Source organism: Hordeum vulgare, chromosome 7H (assembly GCF_904849725.1).
Source record: "Hordeum vulgare subsp. vulgare chromosome 7H, MorexV3_pseudomolecules_assembly, whole genome shotgun sequence".
NCBI lineage: Eukaryota > Viridiplantae > Streptophyta > Magnoliopsida > Poales > Poaceae > Hordeum > Hordeum vulgare.
This window is the reverse complement of record NC_058524.1, coordinates 448,793,840-448,820,519: the sequence shown is the minus strand read 5'-3', so window position 1 is coordinate 448,820,519 and position 26,680 is coordinate 448,793,840.

Below are 26,680 nucleotides of genomic sequence, written 5' to 3'. Positions count from 1 at the left end.
AGTAGGAAAAATTAATAATATTTAGGAGCAAATTTAGAGTAATGATGCTTATCAAGAATGTAGCACTTGGAGCCGAATACTTGAAAGTATCCAACTTGGGGTTTGTTACCGGTGAGTAGCTCGTGTGACGTTTTATCGAGGAGGCTGTGTAGGTAGAGTCGGTTTATGGCATGGCAAGGTGTTTCCACGGCTTCTGCCCCAAAAGTGTCTTGGAGTCTTGTATTCGTCAAGCATCGTTCTAGCCATCTCTATGAGAGTCCGGTTCTTCCTCTCAACAACTCCATTTTGAGGTGTGTACGTCGCCGAGAACTCATGTGAGATGCCCTATTCATCAAGAAAGGTAACCACATTCGTGTTCTTGAACTTCGTTCTATTGTCGCTCCGAACCTTGATCTTCAATTCAAACTGATTTTGGGCTTTCCGAGCGAACTTCTTGAAGATCTTTTGTACATGTGACTTATCACCAAGAAATAATAGCCACGTAAATTTGGAAAAATCATCTACAATGACTAAACCATAAGAATTTCCATCGAGGCTCTTGTATGCATTGGGACCAAAGAGATCCATGTTAAGCAGCTCGAGTGGTCTTCTAGTAGTCATGATGTTCTTTATGGGATGACTTCCACCAACTTGCTTTCCTGCTTGACAAGCACTACAAAGTCTATCTTTGTCAAAGATAACATATTTAACACCAAGAATATGACCACCTTTGATAAGTTTGTCAAGATTACGCATACGAAGATGTCCTAACCTTCTACACCATAACCAACCATTAGAATATTTAGAAATAAGACATGTACGGTGTTTGGATTTCTTAGTGAAAATGACAATGTATAGATCACCTCTATGGAAACTAGTAAATACAATGTTATGGTTGTCACTACGAAAGACCGGGTAGTAAGCTTTCGTAAATAGCACATCGTATCCAAAGTCTGCTAGTCTAGATACGAAAAGAAGATTGTAGCCAAGGGATTCAACAAGCATGATATTTTGAATGGAATTATCATGAGATACGGACACCTTACCAAGACCATGTACCTTACCCTTGGAGTTATCTCCAAAGGTCACATACCTTCGTGGTCCATGGTTTGGTGTGAGATCGTGGAACATGTATTTATATCCGGTCATATGATCGGTGCATCCACTCTCGAGAACCCACTCCTTTCCACCAGCCATGTAGTCTCTAAGGTTCGCCATAAGACTAAGGTTCCTCATGGTATTCTCATACACAATTTGAAACTCCTCATATTCATCATAGTATCCATGCTCTACATAATCATCATCGGATGAAGAAGTTTTGTCATCATAAGAAACAAGAGTTTCATCAGAACTTTGACTATGGCACTATTCGTAATTATGCATGCTAATGGCTTCAACAATGATATTGTTAATAGTAATGACATCTCCTTTGGCACGCATGAGGTCATGAAGCTCAAATAGACATTTATCAAAATTAGGATCATTTGGCTCCATTTTATGAAAGGCAATGCATTTGTGGACAATGATATCAAGATTTTTCAAGGAACAATTTGGATATCTTTCCTCTAAGTTTTTCGACAAAGTATGAGCACATTCAAAGTTTTGCATTTGATTAAGCACATTTCTTGGTAGTCCTCTAATGATTAGATTAACAGTTTTAAGATGACCAAGCATATCAATTTCATCATCATGAGAAGGATGTATGGTATCAATGGGAGGCGCATAGGGATATTCAACATACTTGCGCAAATGGAACTCATCAAATATATCAAGCATTTTATCTTTCCATTGTCTGAAATACTCCCCATCAAGAATAGGCACTCTACAACTAAAAATCTCGGAACTAGTCACATTCATCTTCCTCCAATGGTGATTAAACCAAGGTTTTGGAGACCTTGCTCTCATACCAATTGTAGGATCGATAGAAGGTGTGTCTAGAGGTGGGTGAATAGACTACTTGACAATATTAAAATCCTAGCCTTTTCCCAATCTTATGGTTGGCAGATTTTAGCAATTCTAACAAGTCTAGTACACCCTACACATGCTAGTCAACATATATGGCAGCGAAAAAGTAAAGAATTTGCACATGTAGTAAGTAGTAGAGTTTAGGAGATCAAACGCAAAGAGGTTGACACGACAATTTTTAGCATGGTTCCAATAGGTGGCGCTATCGTACGTCCATGTTAGTGGAGACTTCAACCCACGAAGGGTAACGGCTGCGAGAGTCCATGGAGGGCTCCACCCACAAGGGTTCCACGAAGAAGCAGCCTTGTCTATTCCACCACGGCTTCCGTGCACGAAGGACTAGCCTCACTCACTGTAGATCTTCATGAAGTAGGCGATCTCTTTGACCTTACAAACATATTGGTTCAACTCCACAACACGAACTAGGAGGCTCCCAAGCGACACCTAATTAATCTAGGAGGCACCACCCTCCAAAAGGTAATAGATGTGGTAGAACGATGAACTCCTTGCTCTTGTGTTTATAAAGATAGTCTCCTCAACACAAAATCACTCTCTCACAGAATAGGCATGGGTAGGAGAGATTGATATGGTGGAAAGGAGCTTGGGGAGGCTAGAGATCAAGTTTCAAATGATTGGATTGTAATGTATTGTTCTCAACACATGAGTAGGTGGCTCTATCTCAGAAAAATGGATCTGGCAATGAAGTGTGTGTTCTGAGTGCTTCTCCCTCGAATGAGAGATGGGTGCAGGGGTATATATAGGCAGTCCCCAAAATCCAACCATTAAACCTAAAGTGACCAACTCAATGACATCGAAGTCATGAACTCGGTGGTACCGACTTGTACTAAAGGCGGCAACTTTTGAATCTCAATGGAACCGATATACAAAACTCCGTGACACTGAAAAGGTGGCTAACGGTCAGATGACACAACTCAGTGACACCGATAGCCAAACTCGGGACTACCGATTTTGTGTACCGAGGCAACAGAAAGTTGGTCACCTAAACTCGGTAGCACTGACACTGTTTCGGTTGCACCGATTTGGTGGCTTTGGCTAGGGTTCTGCCTAAGATGAAAATCGGTAGGGCCGAATTGAGAAACTTGGTGCCACCGATTTTGTGTATATGGCTTTAGACAGAATGGTTATGTGGGAAAATGACTTCGTATTTTTGCTGGTGATCTCTGATCACTTGAGCAACCAGATCATTTTAATGCCTCACCCCCTTTTAATAGTATTAGCTTTCCTATGGACTCAAAAGTGATTTCTCACAAATATAAGATGAAGAGTCTTCTAGCTTGAAGCTTGGGCAATCTTATTCCTTTCTTGCATCAAGGGGTATCTCCACATAATCCTTTAGCCAATGCTCTCTATGGACTATTCCTAAAATATACTAGATAAAAGTGTTAGTCCAAGAGACAATGTATGTTGTCTTGAATTATCAAAATCACCAAGGGGGCATATGTGCTTTCAAAATCCAAGATGCTGCACTCGTGAAATGCCAAATAGTAATGTAATAGTTCGAAAGGAGTGTTTGTGATGACCAAGCCCCCCGTCATCTGATTGTTAGCCAGAGAACAAAGTTGTATAAGTGTTCGAGAAATAGTTTAGGAAAAGGAGGAACCAAAAAACTATTGCAAAACTCATAAATAACAAAGAGCGTTCTGTACTTACAAAGAATTATGAATTGTGTAATTCGAACTTCACAAGCACCTGTATATGTACACATTAGAGGTTTACATAGGGTTGGGTATGACTAGGTTGATGTTCCTATAAGCACCTTGCTGCACGTTTGTGCCTTCACTCGTTGAAGAATATTCCTTGAACAGGAGAGAACTTCAATTAATAGTTGTTGTGGTCAATGGTGGTCTTGAGAAGCCACCGATGTGTACGTGTGCTTCACACAGAGATTGGTCCTTAATGGTACATGTATATGTATGAAGACTGTATTGGACATGATTTGGTTTATCCGAACAGGAAGCCTTATATTACTAATCCTCATAGCTGCCCATGGTATCTTGAGCGCAAAGTTGTGTCTTCGAGGTACATAATTTGCTGGAGGCAAGGTGCTGCTATGAGGAGTGTATGCCTATTTACTTGCCGTGGTATGTGACTGTGGTGGGGCATGAGCCTGTTTATACTCCTTAACGGATGCCTTTTGCTTGGGAATCACGTCACCGGCCTGTACTTCGGCTGCTAAAGTCGTAGTGTGTTACTCGGTCCTAAGGGATCACTCGGTGTTACCATTGACTATAATAACACCTTTAGGTCCTGACGTCTTCAGCTTGATGTGTGCATAATGGGGGACGACATTAAAGCGAGCAAATGTCATACGACCTAGGAGTGCATGGTACCCGCTGCAGAAAGGGATGATGTCGAAGATCAAATCTTCACTTTGAAAGTTGTAGGGTGAGCTGAACACTACTTCTAGGGTTACCGTGACTGAATAGCGAGCTTCAACGTCAAGAATTACTCCTTTGAATGTGGTCTTGCTGGGTTTGATTTGTGATGGATAAATACCCATTTTTCACACTATATCCTCGTAAATAAGATTAAGAGTATTGCCTCCATCCAAGAGGACTCATGTGAAGTGGTATCCATCAATGATGAGATCCAGTACCAAGGACGCTACCCGCATTGTCTAATACTCATGGGGTGGTTCGTGCGATCATAGGTGATCGTACATACAGACCATGGATATTACTTCGGGGCTACCGGCTCTATGGCATATGCGTCCCGTAGCACATGCTTCCTCTCCTTTTCGGGAAAGTGGGTGACATAGATCGTGTTCACCGCCTTTACTTCACGGGCAAACTGATTTTGGCCCCCGTTGTTTGGACAACGGGGCTCTTCGTCGTCCTTGTTATGCGGGCTCTTGGCCTGATCTTCGGCGATGCTCTTACTCGCTGTTTTGATCACCCAACAATTACGGTTGGTGTTTGTAGCAGGCTTATTCTAAGTGAATTGTAACTCGCAGGGCCTCTCAAGTGTTTTGTCCAGCGCGGTTGGCCCGTCCCAATTTCCCTTAAAAGATTTCTTCTTGGGTCCAGGCTTGGAGTTGTGAATCCGACATTGACCGTCGTGTCATCGGCTTCGCAGATGCTGTGTTGATTCTTATTCTTCTTGCCTCATGGCTTTCCATTATTGTCCCGGACTGTAGAGGTGTCGGGTTTGAAGGAGGGTTAGTCTGCCAAGCCATCCAAGTATCCTCACCCGCGCAATGGCGGTTCATGAGGGAGGTGAGGGCGGCCATTGTCCTTGGCCTTTCCTGTCCAAGTGTCCAGGCTAGCCATTCATCCCGTATATTGTTGCGGAGAAAGCTAATGCCTCAACGTCCAAACAATCAACAATCTGTTTTTTCTTGGTGAGGAATTTATTCCAGAATTGCCGATATGACTCATCGTGCTGCTGGATTATGTGTCTTAGGTCATGGGACCCTCGTGGCCGAACATAAGTTCCTTGTAAGTTATCTCCAAAGGCGTCTTCAAGATCTTCCCAACTCCCCAAGGATTTTTTTGGGAGGATGTTTGGCCAGTGCCTAGCCGGGCCTTTGAGCTTAAGTGGTCGGTATTTGATGGCGTGGAGATCATATCCGCGAGCCACGTGAATATGAAGGAGGCAATCCTCAATCTAGACCGCCGGATATGTCATCTCGTCATATGATACGTCTCCACCGTATCTATATTTTTTTATTGTTCTATGCCGATATGTTATCTTTCTTGCATGTTTTATAATCATTTTATAGCAATTTTGTTTCATTTTTTGGGGCTAACCTATTGACATAGTGCCTAGTGCAAGTTGAACTTTTCCTTTTTTTTCCTTCACAGAAAATCCATATTAGATAAGGTCAAATTGCCATGAAACTTTACAGAGATTTTTTGGACTAGAAGGAAACTTGGGGGCAAGAATGAGCACCAACCAATGCATAGGGGGGCCACTACACACCACGGTGCGCTAGAGGTCCGTAGCGCGGCCTGGTGTCTAGTGGGGCCCTCTGGAAGCTTCTCCACCGCCTCTGATCTCTATAAAGACCCGCAATATTCAGTAAACCATAGAGGAGTCGACAAAAAATCGTTTCGGCCGCCGCAAGTTCCAGAGCCATGAAAAACCAATCTAGAGCCTGTTCCGGAGAGTAACATGATCATAGAGGGGTCCACCATCCTCATTGGTGTTCCTTCGATGATGCGTGAGTAGTTCATATCAGACCTACGTGTCCGTACGCAGTAGCTAGATGGCTTTCTCTCTCAATATGATGGTTTCTTGGAGATCCATATGATGTAACTCATTCTTTTGCGGTGTGTTTGTTGGGGTCTGATGAATTGTGTGTTTATGATCAGATCTATGACAACATATTCATGATTGATTATTATAGCCTCGTATTTCTTCCCTGATATTTGTTTTTTGGCTGGGCAACTCGATTTTTTATCTTGCAATGGGAAGCGGTGCTTTGTGAGGTGCTCAATCTTAGTGACAGAAAGAGACATGACACACATGTATTATTGCTATCAACGATAAAACGATGGGGTCTATTCCTACATGAATAGATCTTGTTTACATCATGTCATCGTTCTTAAGGTATTACTCCATTTCTCCATGAACTCAATACACTAGATGCATGCTGGATAGCGGTCGATGTGTGGAGTAATAGAAGTAGATGTAGGTATAAGTCGGTCCACTTATGTTGGACGTGATTTCTATATACATGATCATTTCCTTGAACATCGTTGTAATGATTTGCTTTTCTATCAATTACCCAACGGTAATTTGTCTACCCATCGCTTGCTATTTTCTCGAGAGAAGCCACTAGTGAAACCTATGGCCCTCGGGTCTACTTCACATCATCTATTTGCACTCTCTACTTTGCTATTTGCTTTTCTACTTTATTTTCTCTTTTGTTTTCAGATCTGTATTGTCCTAAAACCCAAAAATACCTTGTTGCATTCTGTTTGATATCACTCTTATTTGCATCTATCACTCTATCCTTACTTTACCCACGAGGGATTGATAACCCCTCTACGTGTTGGGTTGCATGGATTTTCTATTTGTGTGCAGGTGCTTCTTACATAGTCTTGTGGATCTTCCTACTGGATTTATACCTTGGTTTCTTAACTGAGGGAAATACTTGTCATCGATATGCTACATCACCCTTTAAGCTTGGAGAGAAACCAATGCACCTGCGAGGAACATCAAGATTTCTGGCGCCGCTGCTGGGGAAGATCAACTCAAGATCTATCAGGTTCCTACATACAAATCTCATCTCCTTGAAATTACATTATTTGCCATTTGCCTCTCTTTTTCCTCTCCCCCGCTTCACAAAAAATTGCCTTTTTATTTTCCATCTTTCCCTTGCCGTTTTCTTGCCGGATCTCTTGTTTGCTTGTGTTCTTGCTTGCATAGTCACGATGACTCAAGAAAACACTAAGTTGTGTGATTTTTCCAATACCAATAACAATGATTTTATTAGCACTTCTGTTGCTTCTCCCGCCACTAGTGTGAAGTCTTATGATATTAATGCCGCTTTGTTGAATCTTGTTAGGAAATAGCAATTTTCCGTTAATCCTAATGAGGATGTCGCGTCCCATCTAAACACTTCCATAGAATTGTGTGATATGAAGAAGAAGAAAGATGCGTACAATGCTATTCTCAAGAAGAAATTATTTATGTTCTCTTTGCATGATCGTGCTAAAATCTGGTTTTCATCTTTTCCATGAAATAGTATTGATTCTTGGAATAAGTGCAAAGATGCTTTTGTTACAACGTATTTTCATCTCGCAAAAAATATTTCTCCTAGAAATCAGATTATGAATTTTAAACACTAGAGCATAAGCATGTTTCGCAATCTTTGGAAAGGATGGAATTTATGATAAGAAACTGCCCAACTCAAGGTTTGAATTTGTGGACGATCATACAAATTTTTGATGCGGGATTGAATTTTGTTTCTAGAAATCTTTTAGATTCCGTTGCGGGTGGTACTTTTAAAAGGTTAATTCTAGTGAAGAAATTGATGCTTTGAGTGAAAAAGTTGATGCTCTTATGAAATTGGTGGCTAGTAAGCATGCTCCTATTGATCCTAATGATGTGCCTTTTCTACTATGATTGAGCAAAATAATGATCCCGTAGATGTGATTTTTTCTCGTGAAATAATTTTAATAACAATGCTTAGAGGAACAATTTTAATACTAGGTTGTATCCTAGAAGTTCTTAAAATAATTAGGGTAATTCCTATGGTAATTCCGATAATAATAATGCTAGTATACCCTCTCATCTTGAGAGTAATATTAAGGAATTTATCAATGATCAAAAGGCATTTAATACCATGATAGAAAAAAAGTTGAATAAAATTGATGATATGTCCAGAAGCATTAATAAATTTTTGCATGATGTAGAAAATCTCAAAAAAAGTCCTAAGGTTGATATTAATGAATGAATTAAAGCTTTGTTTGTTTCCATAGATGAAAGTAAGAAAAGAAACGCTATGCTTAGAGCTAAAAGACATTTTTTAGAAAGAGTGTTTCCCGATTGCTTTCATACAAAATGATGAAGAAACTAAAATCATTGGTATTTCTTCTATTGATTCCTTGTTTAATAATGCTAAAATTAATGATGAGGGAACTGAAGAAGTGTCAACTTTAGCTAGATGGCATTCCCATGATTTTGAGGGTGAAAATCTTATTGAAAAATTTGATAAAAGTGGGATTGAAGAGTTAAAAACTTTAGCTAGCAATGCAATCACTATTTAGGATTGATTGTTTTTTTAAATTTTGATAGATGTTCCTTGATTGAGTGTATTTCTATGTTGCAATATGTGATAAATTCACCCAATGCCTATGAACAAAATAAAGCTTTTACTAAACATATGTCAGATGCGGTGATTAAAACTTTGGAAGAAAAGTTAGAACTGGAGATTTCAGTTCCTAGAAAATTACGTGATGAATGGGAACCCACCATTAAGATCAAAATCAAGAATTTTGAGTGCTATGCTTTATATGATTTGGGTGCTAGTGTTTCTACAATTCCAAAATCTCTTTGTGATGTGCTTGGTCTTACCGATATTGAAGAGCCTTCTCTCAATTTGCACTTGGCGGATTCTACTATTAAAAACATATGGGAAGAATTAATGATTTTCTTATTCTTGCAAATATGAATTATGTGCCAATAGATTTTATTGTTCTTGATATTGAGTGCAACCCGTCTTGTCCAATAATTCTTGGTACGTCATTCTTATGTACTATAGGGGCTGTGATTGACATGAAAGAAGGGAATATTAAATTTCAATTTCCACTAAGAAAATGCATGGAACACTTTCCTAGAACTAAAACTAAATTACCATATGAATCAATCATGAGGGAAACCTATGGATCAATCGGTAAGGACAACATCACTTAAAATATATGCTATGTGCCTAGCTAGGGGCGTAAAACGATAGCGCTTGTTGGGAGGCAACCAAATAAATAAAAGTTATTTTCATTTTTGTTTTCCGTTCTTGAATTTTGCTCAATTATGCTACTGTTATAATTGTCTTTGTTGTGTTTTATTTAGTGTTTGTACCAAGCAAAGCCTTTGGGATCATGTGGGGTATTGGTTGCTTTAATCCTGTTGTAAAAAGGAAAATTTTGTGTCTAGTAGAAAATTTCCTAAACATCACAGAAATGTCAAAAGTGTCTGAATATTTTACAAAATATTGATATACAAATTCTCTATGTTTTCCTAATGTTTCAGAATTTTTGGAGTTACTAAAGTATAAGTAAAATTCAAATAATTACAGACTGTTCTATTTTTAACAAATTTTGTTTTCTTTGTGTTATGTGCTTATTTTAATGATTATATGGTTCATATAAGGGGGCATAAGCCATGATAAAATTTGAATACAGTAGATATAATGAAAAAACATAATTGGAATGGGTTGTCAATATTATCTATTGTAAAGTTTGGTTTTCTTATACTACTGGATCTCACGAAATTTTGTTGAGTTTTGTGTGATTGAAGTTTTCAAGTTTTGAGTGACATCATGATGGATGTTGGAAAAAGGAGTGATAAAATCCTAAGCATGGGGATCCCACATCACCCCGAGCCAATATCTAAAGAGTACCAAGCATCTAAGCTTGGGGATGCCCCGGAAGTCATCCTCCCATTCTTCTAGAAACCATCGGTAATTTTAGTTGGAGCTATATTTTGATTCGTCACATATAATGAGTTTTGCTTGCAGGGTCTTGTATCATTTGTTTCTTTGCTTTATTTTCTGGTTAGTTTGTCATCATAAACCCTGCTGGACACACCCATTTGAGAGAGCTAAATTATGCTATGATTTTTTAGAATCGCTCTTTATGCTTCACTTAAATTTTTTGAGCCATGGAATTGCTCAAGTACTTCACTTATATTTGCGCTCTCGTGCTTCGCTTATACTTGTTTGAGAGCTTGTTACTTGCATTGGCAATTTGATTTAAATGAAAATTAGTTCCAAAGCGATGAATGTCCATGAAAGATATAATAAAAACTTTCATAAAGATTATTGGATGTTAAACTTGATTCTTTGCAATATTTTTGCGATATGAAGATAGTAATATGTGAGTATGTTGATGAGTAATTATGCTCTAGTAAGAATATTAGTGCTAAGGTTTGTGATTCCCTATGCATGCACATGAAGTGAATAATTGTTCTATGAAATTACATCCTACTTTTGTTGCATTATTCGGTGTTAGTTATGTTTAATATTCAACTATGATGGTTTTAGTTCCTTTGTTGGGTGTTTCTCAATCTTTTGCCAGCCTTCACTTGTACTAAGCAGGAATACTGCTTGTGCATCCAAATCCTAAACCCAAAGTTGTGCCAAATGAGTCCATCATACCTACCTATATGCGGTATTTCAACGTCGTTCCAAGTAAATTTGCAAGTGCCAGCTCTAATATTAAAAATCAAATTCTATTTTGTGTGCCCGTACCGCTTATGAAGCAGCGAGGGGTGGCTGGTATCATCCATGTTAAATAGGTTATTCTCAAGATGAGTGTTTATTCACTTGTCATTGCACGAGAGTATGGCGGTAATAGGGATGCCTAGTCCAAAAAATAAAGAAAAATTATGTTGTCAAATAATAAATTCATTCGAAAGTGTTGGTCAAACGGCACCCGTGGATACGGCTCGCCGCCGAATGTGAAAGAATGGTGGAAAAGGAATGAACTTTATTTTCAGTTTGGTAACCGCCTATAATTTGTTTAGCATGGAGGGTATTGGAAACTCTTAATCATTCTCGTTGACAGGTAAAGCATGCCACCCTGAAAAAATTATGTCTAAGCTTTTCACATTGAACTATGGCACCTCTACAAATCCCAGCTTTTCTTTGCAAATGGCCTGTCTATTTACTTTATGCAATTTGTATTTTTGATTTTGACTCTCCATCTTCTCTTATAAAGCACGAACTAAGGAACACCATTATCACACTTGAGCATTGGATGTAGTTAATATTTGAGTGTGTTGCATGAATGGATCAATGATAGAGCATGATGGGCTAGCGATAACATTCTTTAGAGTTGATATTTTGAAAGACTTAGTTGCTTGTTGATATGCTTGAGTATTGAAATCTTCATGTCAAATTTTAGAATATTTATTTGCATCATCTACAAGTCCATATGTCCATGCCGAAAGAAAAATAATATGATGAACATGTGAGGCAGCATTCCACAATAACAAAATTCTTTTTTATCATTTACCTACTCGAGGAAGAGCAGGAATTAAGCTTGGGGATGCTGATATGCCTCCAATGTATTTGTAATTTTTGATTGTTCCATGTTGATATGTTATCATTCTTGGATGTTTTATAATCATTTTATAGCAATTTTATATCATTTTTTCGGACTAAGCTTTTGACATAGTGCCAATTGCCAGTTGTTGTTTTTGTTGTTTTTTCCTACATAGGAAATCCATATCAGATGAGGTACATTTGCGACATAACTTTATGGACATTTTATTGGACCAGAAGGAAACTTGGGGGGGGGGCAAGAATGAGCAGCAGCCAAGGCCCAAGGGGGCCACTAGACACCATGACATGCTATAGGCCCCTAGCACAGCCTGGTGTCTAGTGGGGCCTTCTAGAAGCTTCTCCACCGCCTTTGAGCTCTATAAATACCCCAATATTCAGAAAACCGTAGGGGAGTCGACAAAAATCGTTTCAGCCGCCGCACGTTCCATAGCCACGAAACCCAATCTAGAGTCCGTTCCAGAGAGGAACACAATCACAGAGGGGTTCACAATCCTCATTGGTGCTCCTCCGATGATGCGTGAGTTGTTCATATCACACCTACGGAACTGTAGGCAGTAGCTAGATAGCTTTATCTCGTTTTGTTTATCAAAACAATGGTCTCTTGGAACTCCATATGATGTAACTATTTCTTTTGCGGTGTGCTTATTGGGTTCCGATGAATTGTGAGTTTATGATCAGATCTATGTAAACATATTCATGCTTTATTATTATAGAGTTGTATTTATTCTCCGATATTTGGTTTTTGTCTGGCCAACTTGATCTTTTATCTTGCAATGGAAGAGGTGTTTTGATCTTGCGGTGCTCAATCTCAATGACAGAAAGAGACACGACACACATGTATCGTTGCTATCAAGGATAGAATGATGGGGTCTATTCCTACATGATTAGATCTTGTCTACATCATCTCATTGTTCTTAAGGCATTACTCTATTTCTCCATGAACTCAGTACACTAGATGCATGCTGGATAGAGATCGATGTGTGGAGTAATAGAAGTAGATGTGGGAGAAGTCGGTCTACTTATCTTGGACGTGATGCCTATATACATGATCATTGCCTTTATTATCGTCATAATTATTTTGTTTTCTATCAATTTCCCAACAGTAATTTGTCTACCCACCACTTGCTATTTGCTCCACACAAGCCACTAGAGAAACCTACGGACCCCAGGTCTAGTTCACATCATCCATTTGCAATCTCAACTTTGCTATTTGCTTTTCTACTTTATTTTCTCTTTTGTTTTCAGATCTATATTATCAGAAAACCCAAAAATACCTTGTCACGTTCTATTTGCTATCGCTCTTATTTGCATCTATCAATATATCCTTATTTTACCCATGAGGGATTGACAACCCCTCTATGCGTTGGGTTGCGAGGATTAGCTATTTGTGTGTAGGTGATCCTTACATGGTCTTGTGGATCTTCCTACTGGATTGGTACCTTGGTTTTTTAATTGATAGAAATACTTGCCATTACTATGCTACATCACCCTTTAAGCTTGGAGGGAAAGCAACACACCTGCGAGTAACGTCATCGTATTGTTCTATATTTACGGGTTTAAACCCTTCGAGGAACTAATGCCGCATTACCTCATGTGTCAAGCACATTGGGTGAGCGGCTCCCCTTAACCAAGCTATGCCATGCTGGAGATCGGTCGATGTTCTACCGTGCTATGTATCCCGAACTCCATTGTTCTGGGTGGGACGAGCTTGGTATCTATTTTGTCTTGTGGGAGTTCGACTTCCGGATGCGTAAATGGATCTAGTTTGTTCTTCTTTAGACTTAATTTTCTATCGCGGATCATATCTGTCCTTGGGTTGAACCGGTTCCTTTTGCTTGTCCCGTCCTTGAGGAGGACGGTCTGGTTGATCGTCTTGTGCGAATCTGGGTGGTGCGGGCTCTAAGGCATTGTCTTCGAACTCTGGTAACACGCATCAACATGGGTAACTCTTGGTTTTCCCCCGTTGCTCCTGTCCGTACCCTTCTTGAGCAAACAAGACTTTGGTCCATCTTTCATTGATGGAGTCATGTTTGGCTTTAAGTTGTCTCTGCTTTAGTTTAAGGCTCCGAGTAGTGGCAATGAGTTGTTGCCTGAATATTTCTAGATCCAACGGGGTCTCCGAGAGAATAAAATCTTCATCTCCCAAGCTCTCGTCCTCCTCGATCGGAAGGACATAGTTGTTTTCTTCGAAATCGCTGAGATCTTCACGCTGCTATGTATCGATGTATCTCGGTAGGTCGGGATTGTATGCGGGGTCTCAAGGATTTGGTGATTCGGCCAGATTTTCTATATCCTTGGGATCTGAACATTCCCCTGTGCATGCATTGATTTCCTTTCCCTTACAAGCATTAGGCTTTTTGTCCTGGCAGTGGCACTTGACGGGTTCATCACCACCGTTCTTGGCTTGCGTTTCCTCATTGCTTTTCCCCGTATCACCTTCGTCCATGGGGGTGTCTACCATGTAGACGTTGTATGTGCAGGTGGTGGTCAATCTTCCCATTACGGGACGGCCTCGTGATTGGATAGCCGTGTCCATATCTTCTGCCTCTTCAGAGTAGAAGTCTAACATATCAGTTAGATCTTTGATGGTGGCGAAAAAGTGGGTGGTGGGTTGGGAATAAGTTCCCTGCACCTGGTTCCGGGGCCGGGAAGGTCCTAGATCAGGGCCCGCTCGTCCGCATAGTCAGTGGTTTGAGCTTGGGTCTTAGTCTTATTCGACCATGAGAGATTCGTCGAACTAGAACTTGGGCCCTAACAAAACTGTCCGGGGATGAATCAAAGTCGAGTTCTATTCCAGACTCGAGGTCTAGAAGAGGACCCAAAGTTCAGGCTTCTGAATTTTCCGGGTTTTCGGCCACGGCCGAAACTTCGGAGAGGATTAGAGCGCGTCGGGTGTTGGCAATAAATTCCAACTCGCCAAACTTAAATTCCTGACTCGGGGCGACCCTGTCGATCTGAAGATGAGCCCCCTTGATGTGCCTGGTTGTACTGCTAAAAGCACAAGTTTGTCAAGAGATGAAGATATCTCCGGACTTGATGCTATCACTGGTGACCAAGCGAGCCATCAAACCTTTTTGTGATCTCAGATTAGAGCTCTCAATGAAATCACTGATGACCCACAAGTATAGGGGATCAATCGTAGTCCTTTCGATAAGTAAGAGTGTCAAACCCAACGAGGCGCACAAGGATCTGATAAGTGGTTTTCAGCAAGGTAAAATCTGCAGGCACTGAAATTGTCGGTAACAAGTAATTGTGTGGTGAGATGATTCATAATAAGCAACAAGTAACAAAAGTAGCAACGGTGCAGCAAAGTGGCCAATCCCTTTTGTAGCAAGGGACAAGCCTGGAGAAAGTCTTATAGGAGGAAAAACGCTCCCGAGGACACACGGGATTTCTGTCATGCTAGTTTTCATCATGTTCGTATGATTCGCGTTCGTTACTTTGATAGTTTGATATGTGGGTGGACCGGCGCTTGGGTATTTCCCTTACTTGGACAAGCATCCCACTTATGATTAAACCCTCTCGCAAGCATCCGCAACTACGAAAGAAGAATTAAGACAAAGTCTAACCATATCATTAAACTAGTGGATGCAAATCAGCCCCTTACGAAGTAGCGCATAAACTAGGGTTTAAGCTTCTGTCACTCTAGCAGCCGATCATCTACTTACTACTTCCCAATGCCTTCCTCTAGGCCCAAATAATGGTGATGTGCTATGTAGTCGACGTTCACATAACACCACTAGAGGAAAAACAACATACAACATATCAAAATACCGAACGAATACCAAATTCACATGACTACTGTTAGCATGACTTATCCCATGTCCTTAGGAACAAAAGTAACTACTCACAAAGCATAATCATATTCATGACCAGAGAGGTAATGAGTAGAACCAAGGATCTGAACCAAATAATCCAACTAGCATCAACTACAAAGAGTAATCAACACTACTAGCAACCTTACAAGTACCAATCGAAGTCGCGAGACGGAGATTGGTTACAAGTGATGAACTAGGGTTTGGAGATGAGACGGTCCTGATGAAGATGTTGATGGTGACATGTCCCCCCGATGAGAGGAGTGTTGGTGATGACGATGGCGACGATTTCCCCCTCCGGGAGGGAAGTTTCCCCGGCAGGATCGTCCTGCCGGAGCTCTAGATTGGTTCTGCTCAAGTTCCGCCTCGTGGCGACGGCGAAACCACGAAAAAGCTCCTCCCTGATTTTTTCCTGGACGAAACCCTCCATATAGCAAAATAGGGGGGCAAGAGGGCCAGCAGGGTGCCCACAAGCCCCCATGGCGCGGCTTGGGGGAGTGGCCGCGCCGTGCAGGCTTGTGGCTAGCTGCACGCCCCCCTCTAGCACTTCTTTTTACGGCGTTTGGAGTTGGACAGAATAGGTATCTCAAACTTGCTCCACTTTCAGGCCAGAATTCCAGTTGCCGGCATTCTCCCTCTTCATGTAAACCTTGCAAAATAAGAGATAAAAGGCATAAGAATTGCACCGTGAAGTGAAATAACAGCCCAAGAAGCGATAAATATCAACATGAAAACATGATGCAAAATGGACGTATCAACTCCCCCAAGCTTAGACCTCGGTTGTCCTCAAGAGAAAGCCTAGCTCAATAAATATGTCCACAGGTTTATTGAGAGAGGTGTCGACAAAACAAGATACGAACATGCATGCATCATGATCATGATCAGAACAGCAATACCAACATATAATCTCTCATGGTAAAGTGATAATACCTTCACAAAGTAAAGCATGGATCAAGAACCTTACCGAGAAGTAACAACCGATAGCCTTTAGTCATTGAAGCAATTGCAATTTATCACAACATCATAAAGAGTCAAATAAGAGCTTGTAAAGCAAATCCACATACTCAATCATTCTTTCGTTCTCTACAATTGCTACAACTCACGTGGTACTCATGAGATCAAAGTTTCAGCTCGACACAGAGAAAGATAGGGGCTTATTGTTTTGCCTCCCAACTGCTTACCTCAAGGGTAATGTCAACAATAATAATTCATGAATACTTACCTCCAAGTTGACATATGAATATAGATCTTTCCCAAGCATGTTACGGTAGCCAAGATAAAGGAGAAATAAGGAATTGGTGAAGATCACCATGACTCTTTCAAGGGCAAAAAGTAAAGGTACAATATAGGCCCTTCGCAGAGGGAAGCATAGGTTGTCATGCGCATTTGAGGTTTGGATGTGTGTCCTCTTAGTGCGGAGGAACGTCACTTTATATTGCCCCCTGTGATAAAGAACTTTATTATGCAGTCTGTCGCTTTTATGTCTTCCTCATCACAGGTTCGTATAAAGCTTATTTTCCACACACTAATAGATCATACATATTAGGGAGCAATTTTTATTGCTTGCACCGATGACAACTTACTTGAGGGATCTTATTCAATCCATAGGTAGGTATGGTGGACACTCATGGCAAAACTGGTTTGAAGGTTTATGGATGCACAAGTAGTATCTCTACTTGGTGCGGGAGGTTTTGGCTAATGTGAGGTGGAAGCAATCGTCACATGCCAAGGGATCTCTAATCATATAACATTGTTCGGAACCAAGCAATCACAATTCATTACGTTGTCTTCCTTGTCCAACATCTACTTCTAGGCATGCAATAGTTTAGTGAGTGTTCACAATCATAGATGGTGTAAGAGATGATATATTTATATGTGAACCTCTCCTTCTTTATCACTTCCTATTAATTGCAACAATGACCAAGGTCTATGTTTGCCTACCCTCAACAAGTTTCAATCATCATTCTATTTATATGTGAAGCCATCACTTCCCATAAGATCATTACATGATCTTTCATGCTTTTGTTCTATTCTCACTCTTTTGATCATGGCAAGAGGCAAAGCCCTTCAACTAAGACACTCTTTATTATATGGCTCACGAGCAAGAATACATCGGGGGTGACACAAAGCAAAACTCAAGACTAAAACACTAAAACCTTTAATCTACTAGAGAAAGAGAAAACTGAAAAGGAAAACTGAAACAAAGGTAAAGGCAAAAGATGTGATGGTGATACGATACCGGGGTAACTCCCCCAAGCTTGGCACAAGCCAAGGGGATTGCCCATACCAATGTTCAGTTGTCTTCCTTTGGTGGTGATGGTGGAGTTGTTGTAACATGGGCTTGATCCTCCGTCTTCCAAGGCATAGGCGCTCCATCATGGAAAGATGAACGAGTCTCCGGAATCCTCAAATCTGCAGCCAACCGTATTGATTTAAATCTATACTCATACTCACAGTTTTGGTTCTGCAGGTCATAGATCTGGCCCTGGAGTTGATCAATCCTGTCATAGAGCCTGGAGAGGTGTTTCCCAATGTCATTGGCATCAATCCTGTGCTTGCTGGTGAACTCCGTGATCATCATGTGGTTAGTGTTGAGTCCACGCTCCACCATCCCTTGGCACTTGAAGACTTGTTGCTCCATTGCTTCGAGCCTTGTCTCCACGCTTCCGGTCTTCTTGGGCCCCTCAACATCACGGACGTGCAACATCCCCTCATGCATCTCGATAGATTGAGGGCGTTGCAGCACTCCCGTGAGGTAGGGATTGATGACCTTCTTGAAGATCTTGTCCTTTGGAGATTTTGGAGATGTCATAGCGATCCAGATCTGCAACAAAAACAGGCTCGAAACGAAAAACAGAAGAAATATGCGTGATGCAGGGGTTAGACCAAACGGAAGTATAGATAATTATTTTTTCCAGACCAGAAGGAGTACCCTGCACAAAAGCGGAGTCCGGGAGGCGCACGAGGTGGCCACAAGCCCTCACGGCGCGCCCAGGGGGTGGGCCCGCGCCGTGCAGGCTTGTCGCCTCCTGGCGCACTTTCCGGACTACTTCCAATTTTTGTATTTTTTTCAAATATTCCAAAATGGAGAAAAATTCCTACTGGAAAAGTTTTGGACTCTGTTTTGTTACCGAATCACATACCTCTTCATTTTCGGAGTCTAAAACGGGTTGATAAATATCCCTTAGGTATTCCTCCGGAGTTATGGTATTGATAATATTGCTTTCAAAATTTATGGGAGTACCTGAGATATAATGCTTGATTCTCTGCCCATTTACAACTCTCAGACAATTACCTTCCGTGTTGTTGATCTTGATAGCACCAGAACGATATACTTCCTCAACAACATAGGGACCTTCCCATTTAGAGAGAAGCTTGCTTGCAAAGAATCTTTAACGAGAGTTATATAGCAAGACATAATCACCTACATTGAACTCACGCTTTTGTATCCTCTTATCATGCCACCTCTTAACCTTCTCTATGAACAGCTTGGCATTCTCATATGCCTGAGTTCTCCATTCATCATGCGAGCTAATGTCAAATAACCTCTTCTCACCAGCAAGTTTGAAATCAAAGTTGAGCTCTTTGATTGCCCAATAAGCTTTATGCTCTAGCTCAAGAGGTAAATGACATGCTTTACCGTACACCATTTTGTACGGTGACATGCCCATGGGATTCTTATAGGCAGTTCTATAAGCTCACAGTGCATCATCGAGCTTCTTAGACCAATTCTTTCTAGACCTCTTGACAGTCTTTTGCAGAATCAGTGTAATCTCTCTGTTGCTTAGCTCTACTTGACCACTGGACTGAGGGTGGTAGGGAGACGCAATTCTATGGTTGACATCGTACTTAGCAAGCGTTTTACGGAAAGCACCATGAATGAAGTGTGAACCACCGTCGGTCATTAGATATCTAGGGACTCCAAATCTAGGGAAGATAACTTCTTTCAGCATCCTGATAGAGGTGTTGTGATCAGCACTACTAGTGGGGATAGCTTCTACCCACTTAGTGACGTAATCAACACCAGGTAGGATATGAGTATACCCATTGGATTTGGGAAAAGGTCCCTTATAATCAAAGCCCCAGACATGAAATGGTTCAATGACAAGTGAATAGTTCATACGCATTTCCTGACGTTTACCGATATTTCCTATTCTCTGACATTCGTCACAAGACAAGACAAACTTACGGGCATCCTTGAAGAGAGGGGGCCAATAGAAACCTGATTGCAATACCTTGTGTGCAATTCTATCTCCCGCATGGTGTCCTCCGTAGGCCTCGGAGTGACACTTCTGTAGGATCTGTCCCTGATCATGTTCAGGTACACAACATCTAATAACACCATCTACTCCTTCCTTATAAAGGTGAGCATCATCCCTGAAGTAATGTCTCAAGTCAAAGAAGAATTTCTTCTTTTGCTGGTATGTGAAACTAGGTGGTATATATTTGGCAACGATATAGTTTGCATAATCAACATACCACGATGCACTACGTGAAGCATTGATGACATTCAATTGCTCATCGGGAAAGCTATCATCAATAGGTTGTGGGTCATCAAGAACGTTCTCCAACCTAGACAAGTTATCTGCTATAGGGTTATCAGCACCCATCCTGTCGACAACGTGCAAATAAAATTCTTGTAGCAAGAGAACCCATCTGATAAGTCCAGGTTTAGCGTCCTTCTTCTCCATGAGGTACTTAATAGCAGCATGATCAGTGTGAATAGTGACTTTGGAATCAACTATGTAAGACCTGAACTTTTCACATGCAAACACGACTGCTAAAAATTCCTTCTCCGTAGTAGCATAGTTTCTTTGGGCACTGCCTAGAGTTTTACTAGCGTAGTGAATAATATTCAACTTCTTATCAACTCTTTGCCCTAGAACAGCACCAACAGCATAATCACTAGTGTCACTCATGATTTCAAAAGGTAAGTTCCAATCAGGTGGTTGAACAATAGGTGCAGTTATCAAAGCCCTCTTAAGTATTTCGAAGGCTTCCTCACAATCATCGTCAAAAACAAAAGGAATATCCTTTTGCAAGAGATTGGTAAGAGGCCTAGAAATCTCAGAGAAGTCTTTAATGAACCTTCTATAGAAACCAGCATGACCAAGGAAACTTCTTATACCTTTGATATCTGTGGGGTATGGCATTTTCTTGATTGCATCAACCTTAGCCTTATCGACTTCAATACTTATTTCAGAAAATTTATGTCCTAAGACGATGCCTTCATTAACCATAAAGTGGCACTTCTCCCAATTCAAGACAAGATTGATATCTTTACATCTCTGCAAGGAATGATCAAGGTTGCTGAGGCAATCATCAAAAGAAGACCTGTAAATGGAAAAGTCATCCATGAAAACCTCGACAATATTTTCACAAAAGTCAAAGAATATAGCCATCATACATCTTTGAAAGGTGGAAGGTGCATTACATAAGCCAAAAGGCATACGTCTATAAGCAAAGGTACCGAAAGGGCAGGTGAAAGTGGTTTTCTCCTAATCAGATTGTGTAACTGGTATTTGGGAGAAACCAGAATAACCGTCTAGAAAGTAGAAGTGTGTGTGTTTAGACAGCCTTTCTAGCATTTGGTCGATAAAAGGCAGAGGGTAATGATCTTTCCTAGTGGCTTTATTCAGTTTCCTGAAATCGATCACCATCCTATAGCCAGTAATAATCCTCTGTGGGATCAATTCATCCTTATCATTAGGGACAACGGTAATGCCTCCCTTCTTAGGAACGCAATGCACCGGACTCACCCAATCGCTATGAGCAACATGATAGATAATACCCGCTTCCACGAGCTTTAGTATTTCTTTTCTTACTACTTCTTTCATCTTAGGATTCAATCTCCTTTGATGCTCAGCAACTGGTTTGAAATCAGGATCAGTTTTGATCTTGTGCTAGCATTGAGTGGGACTAATGCCCTTAAGATCATCAAGAGTATATCCAATAGCAGCACGGTGCTTCCTCAGAGTTTTTAGTAACTTCTTTTCTTCATGCTCTGAGAGGCTAGCACTAATAATGACAGGATATATCTCCTTTTCATCAAGATAGGCATACTTAAGAGTATCAGGCAACTGTTTAAGCTCAAACACAGGATCACCCTTTGGTGGGGGTGGATCCCCAAGCAGTTCAACAGGCAAGTTATTCTTAAGGATAGGATATTGTTCTAAGACAACTCTATCTATTTCATCCCTTTCATCCATATGCATATCATTTTCAGGCTCAAGAAAGTATTGCTCTAAGGGATCAGTAGGAGGCATGGCAATAGAAGCTAAGGCAATAGTTTCATCCCTACTAGGCAATTCCTTTTCATGAGGTTGTCTACCAAACTTGGAGAAATTGAACTCATGTGAGACACCTTCAAAGCCAACAGTGACAGTTTGCTTCTCACAATCAATATGAGCATTGACAGTATTGAGGAAGGGTCTGCCAAATATGATGGGACAAAAGCTATCTTGTGCGGTAGCAAGAACGAGGAAATCAGCATGGTACTTCGTTTTACCACACAACACTTCAACATCCCTAACAATTCCCACACGGCAGATAGTATCTCTATTGGCAAGCTGAATAGTGACATCAATAGGCTCTATCTCAACAAGTGCAATCTCATCTTTGATTTCGTCATATAAGGATTGAGGTATTGCACTAACACTAGCACCCATGTCACATAAACCATGATCGTAATGATCTCCTATCTTAACAGAAACCACAGGCATGCCAACAACAAGCCTATGTTTGTCTCTAGCGTGAGGTTTAGCAATTCTAGCAGCATCTTCACAGAAGTGAATATGATGTCCCTAAACATCGTCGGACAGAAGATCTTTGATAATAGCAATGCTAGGTTCAACTCTAATTTTCTCAGGGGGTGTAGGTGTTCTAATATAGCCTCTACGTATCACAGTTGAAGCTTTAGAATGATCCTTTATCCTAATAGGGAAAGGTGATTTCTCAATGTAAGTACTGGGAACCACAAGATCATTATAGGCAATGACTCTCTCTTCAACTTGAGTGGGTTTAACTACATTGACTTCTAAAGGAGGATGATATTTAAACCACTTCTCTTTGGGGAGATCAATATGAGTAGCAAAGGATTCACACAATGAAGCTACTATCTCAGAGCCAAGTCCATACTTAGCGCTAAAGTCACAAAAAGTATTTGTGTGAACAAAGGATTTAACGCAAGCAAAAGTGAAATTCATACCTGAGTCCTTACCTTCATCAAGCTCCCAATCTTCAGAGTTGCGTTTAATTCTCTCCAATAAATTCCATTTGAAGTCAATATCTCTCTTCATAAAAGAACTAGTACAAGAAGTGTCAAGCATGGTGCGATCATCATGAGAAAGCCGAGCATAGAAGTTCTGAATATAGCATTGATTTAAGCCTCCCCCAAGCTTGAGTGATGCTTTCTCTGTCACGAGGCCAAAAAATATAAATATAATTCCGATCACGATGTACTAAATGCATAGCATAAATTTTTTGATGAAATTCCAATTCAAACGATTGTAGTCCCATGATCCAGTATCATCACATAGCCTATACCATGTCAACGCCTTATCCTTCAAAGATAAAGGAAATACCTTCTTCTTGACCTCATCCTCGGGCACACCTGCAAGCTTAAATAAATCACAAACCTCATCTACATAGATTATATGCAAGTCTGGATGTGATGTTCCATCTCCTGTAAAAGGATTAGCTAGCAGTTTCTCAAGCATACCCGAAGGAAATTTAAAGAAAATATTTTTAGTAGGTGAAGCAGGTTGAGGATCAACTCTCTGTGCTTCCATTCGAGGTGAAGATACCCCGAACAAGCCCCTCAAACGATTAGTATCCATAGTAACAAGTGACCATAAATTTCAGCACACTATATGAAGGTTTCCTTACCAAGTTCCACTTACCAAAGGCGCTTCACTCCCCGGCAACGACGCCAGAAAAGAGTCTTGATGACCCACAAGTATAGGGGATCAATCGTAGTCCTTTTGATAAGTAAGAGTGTCGAACCCAACGAGGAGCAGAAGGATCTGACAAGTGGTTTTCAGCAAGGTAAAATCTGCAGGCACTGAAATTGTCGGTAACAAGTAATTGTGTGGTGAGATGATTCTTAGCAAGCAACAAGTAACGAAAGTAGCAACGGTGCAGCAAAGTGGACCAATCCCTTTTGTAGCAAGGGACAAGCCTGGACAAAGTCATATAGGAGGAAAAAAACGCTACCGAGGACACACGGGAATTTCTGTCATGCTAATTTTCATCATGTTCGTACGATTCGCGTTCGTTACTTTGATAGTTTGATATGTGAGTGGACCGGCGCTTTGGTACTGCCCTTACTTGGACAAGCATCCCACTTATGATTAACTCCTCTCACAAGCATCCACAACTACGAAAGAAGAATTAATACAAAGTCTAACCATAGCATTAAACTAGTGGATCCAAATCAGCCCCTTACGAAGTAACGCATAAACTAGGGTTTAAGCTTCTGTCACTCTAGCAACCCATAATCTACTTACTACTTCCCAATGCCTTCCTCTAGGACCAAATAATGATGAAATGTTATGTAGTCGACGTTCACATAACACCACTAGAGGAAAAACAACATACAACATATCAAAATACCGAACGAATACCAAATTCACATGACTACTATTAACATGACTTATCCCATGTCCTCACGAACAAAAGTAACTACTCACAAAGCATAATCATATTCATGACCAGAGAGGTAATGAGTAGCACCAAGGATCTGAAGATAAACTCTTCCACCAAATAATCCAACTAGCATCAACTACAAAGAGTAATCAACACTACTAGCAACATTACAAGTACCAATCGGAGTCGCGAGACGGAGATTGGTTACAAGTGATGAACTAGGGTTTGGAGATGAGATGGTGCTGATGAAGATGTTGATGGTGACGAGTACCCTCTGATGAGAGGAGTGTTGGTGATGACGATGGCGACGATTTCCCCCTCCGGGAGGGAAGTTTCCCCGGCAGGATCGTCCTCCGGAGCTCTAGATTGGTTCTGCTCAATTTCTGTTGGGGAACGTCGCATGGGAAACAAAAAATTTCCTACGCGCACGAAGACCTATCATTGTGATGTCCATCTACGAGAGGGGATATTCGATCTACGTACCCTTCTAGACCGCACAGCAGAAGCGTTAAGAAACGCGGTTGATGTAGTGGAACGTCCTCACGTCCCTCGATCCGCCCCGCGAACCGTCCCGCGATCAGTCCCACGATCTAGTGCCGAACGGACGGCACCTCCGCGTTCAGCACACGTACAGCTCGACGATGATCTCGGCCTTCTTGATCCAGCAAGAGAGACGGAGAGGTAGATGAGTTCTCCGGCAGCGTGACGGCGCTCCGGAGGTGGGTGATGATCTTATCTCAGCAGGGCTCTACCCGAGCTCCGCAGAAACACGATCTAGAGGTAAAACCGTGGAGATATGTGGTCGGGCTGTCGTGGCCAAGTTGTCTCAAATCAGCCCTAAAACCTCCGTATATATAGGGGGGGAGGGGGAGCCTTGCCTTGGGGTCCAAGGACTCCCAAGGGGGTCGGCCGAGCCAAGGGGGGCAACCCTCCCCTTCCAAACCGAGTCCAACTAGGTTTGGAAGGAGGAGTCCTTCCCCCTTTTCCCACCTCCTCTTTTTTTATTTTCTCTTTGATTTTCTTCCTATGGCGCATAGGGCCTTCTTGGGCTGTCCCACCAACCCACTAAGGGCTGGTGCGCCACCCCCAAGGCCTATGGGCTTCCCCGGGGTGGGTTGCCCCCCCCGGCGAACACCCGGAACCCATTCGTCATTCCCGGTACATTCCGGTAACTCCGAAAACCTTCCGGTAATCAAATGAGGTCATCCTATGTATCAATCTTCGTTTCCGGACCATTCCGGAAACCCTCATGACGTCCGTGATCTCATCCGGGACTCCGAATAACATTCGGTAACCAACCATATAACTCAAATACGCATAAAACAACGTCGAACCTTAAGTGTGCAGACCCTGCGGGTTCGAGAACTATGTAGACATGACCCGAGAGACTCCTCGGTCAATATCCAATAGCGGGACCTGGATGCCCATATTGGATCCTACATATTCTACGAAGATCTTATCGTTTGAACCTCAGTGCCAAGGATTCATATAATCCCGTATGTCATTCCCTTTGTCCTTCGGTATGTTACTTGCGTGAGATTCGATCGTCGGTATCCGCATACCTGTTTCAATCTTGTTTACCGGCAAGTCTCTTTACTCGTTCCGTAATACAAGATCCCATAACTTACACTAAGTCACATTGCTTGCAAGGCTTGTGTGTGATGTTGTATTACCGAGTGGGCCCCGAGATACCTCTCCGTCACACGGAGTGACAAATCCCAGTCTAGATCCATACTAACACAACGAACACCTTCGGAGATACCTGTAGAGCATCTTAATAGTCACCTAGTTACGTTGCGACGTTTGATACACACAAAGTATTCCTCCGGTGTTAGTGAGTTATATGATCTCATGGTCATAGGAACAAATACTTGACACGCAGAAAACTGTAGCAACAAAATGACACGATCAACATGCTACGTCTATTAGTTTGGGTCTAGTCCATCACGTGATTCTCCTAATGACGTGATCCAGTTATCAAGCAACAACACCTTGTTCATAATCAGAAGACACTGACTATCTTTGATCAACTGGCTAGCCAACTAGAGGCTTGCTAGGGACAGTGTTTTGTCTATATATCCACACATGTATATAAGTCTTCATTCAATACAATTATAGCATGGATAATAAACGATTATCTTGATACAGGAATTATAATGATAACTATATTTATTATTGCCTCTAGGGCATAATTCCAACAGTCTCCCACTTGCACTAGAGTCAATAATCTAGCCCTCACATCATCATGTGAATTACATTGTAATAAATCTAACACCCATACAGTTCTGGTGTTGATCATGCTTTGCCCGTGGAAGAGGTTTAGTCAGCGGTCTGCTACATTCAGATCCGTGTGCACTTTGCATATATTTACAGAACAAGGTTATTGGATTCAGTGCGCTTGGCACCACTCCAAGATCCGTCATGAAGTGCTTCATCCAGACACCCTCCTTAGCCGCCTCCGAGGCAGCCATGTACTCCGCTTCACATGTAGAATCTGCTACACGCTCTGCTTGGAACTGCACCA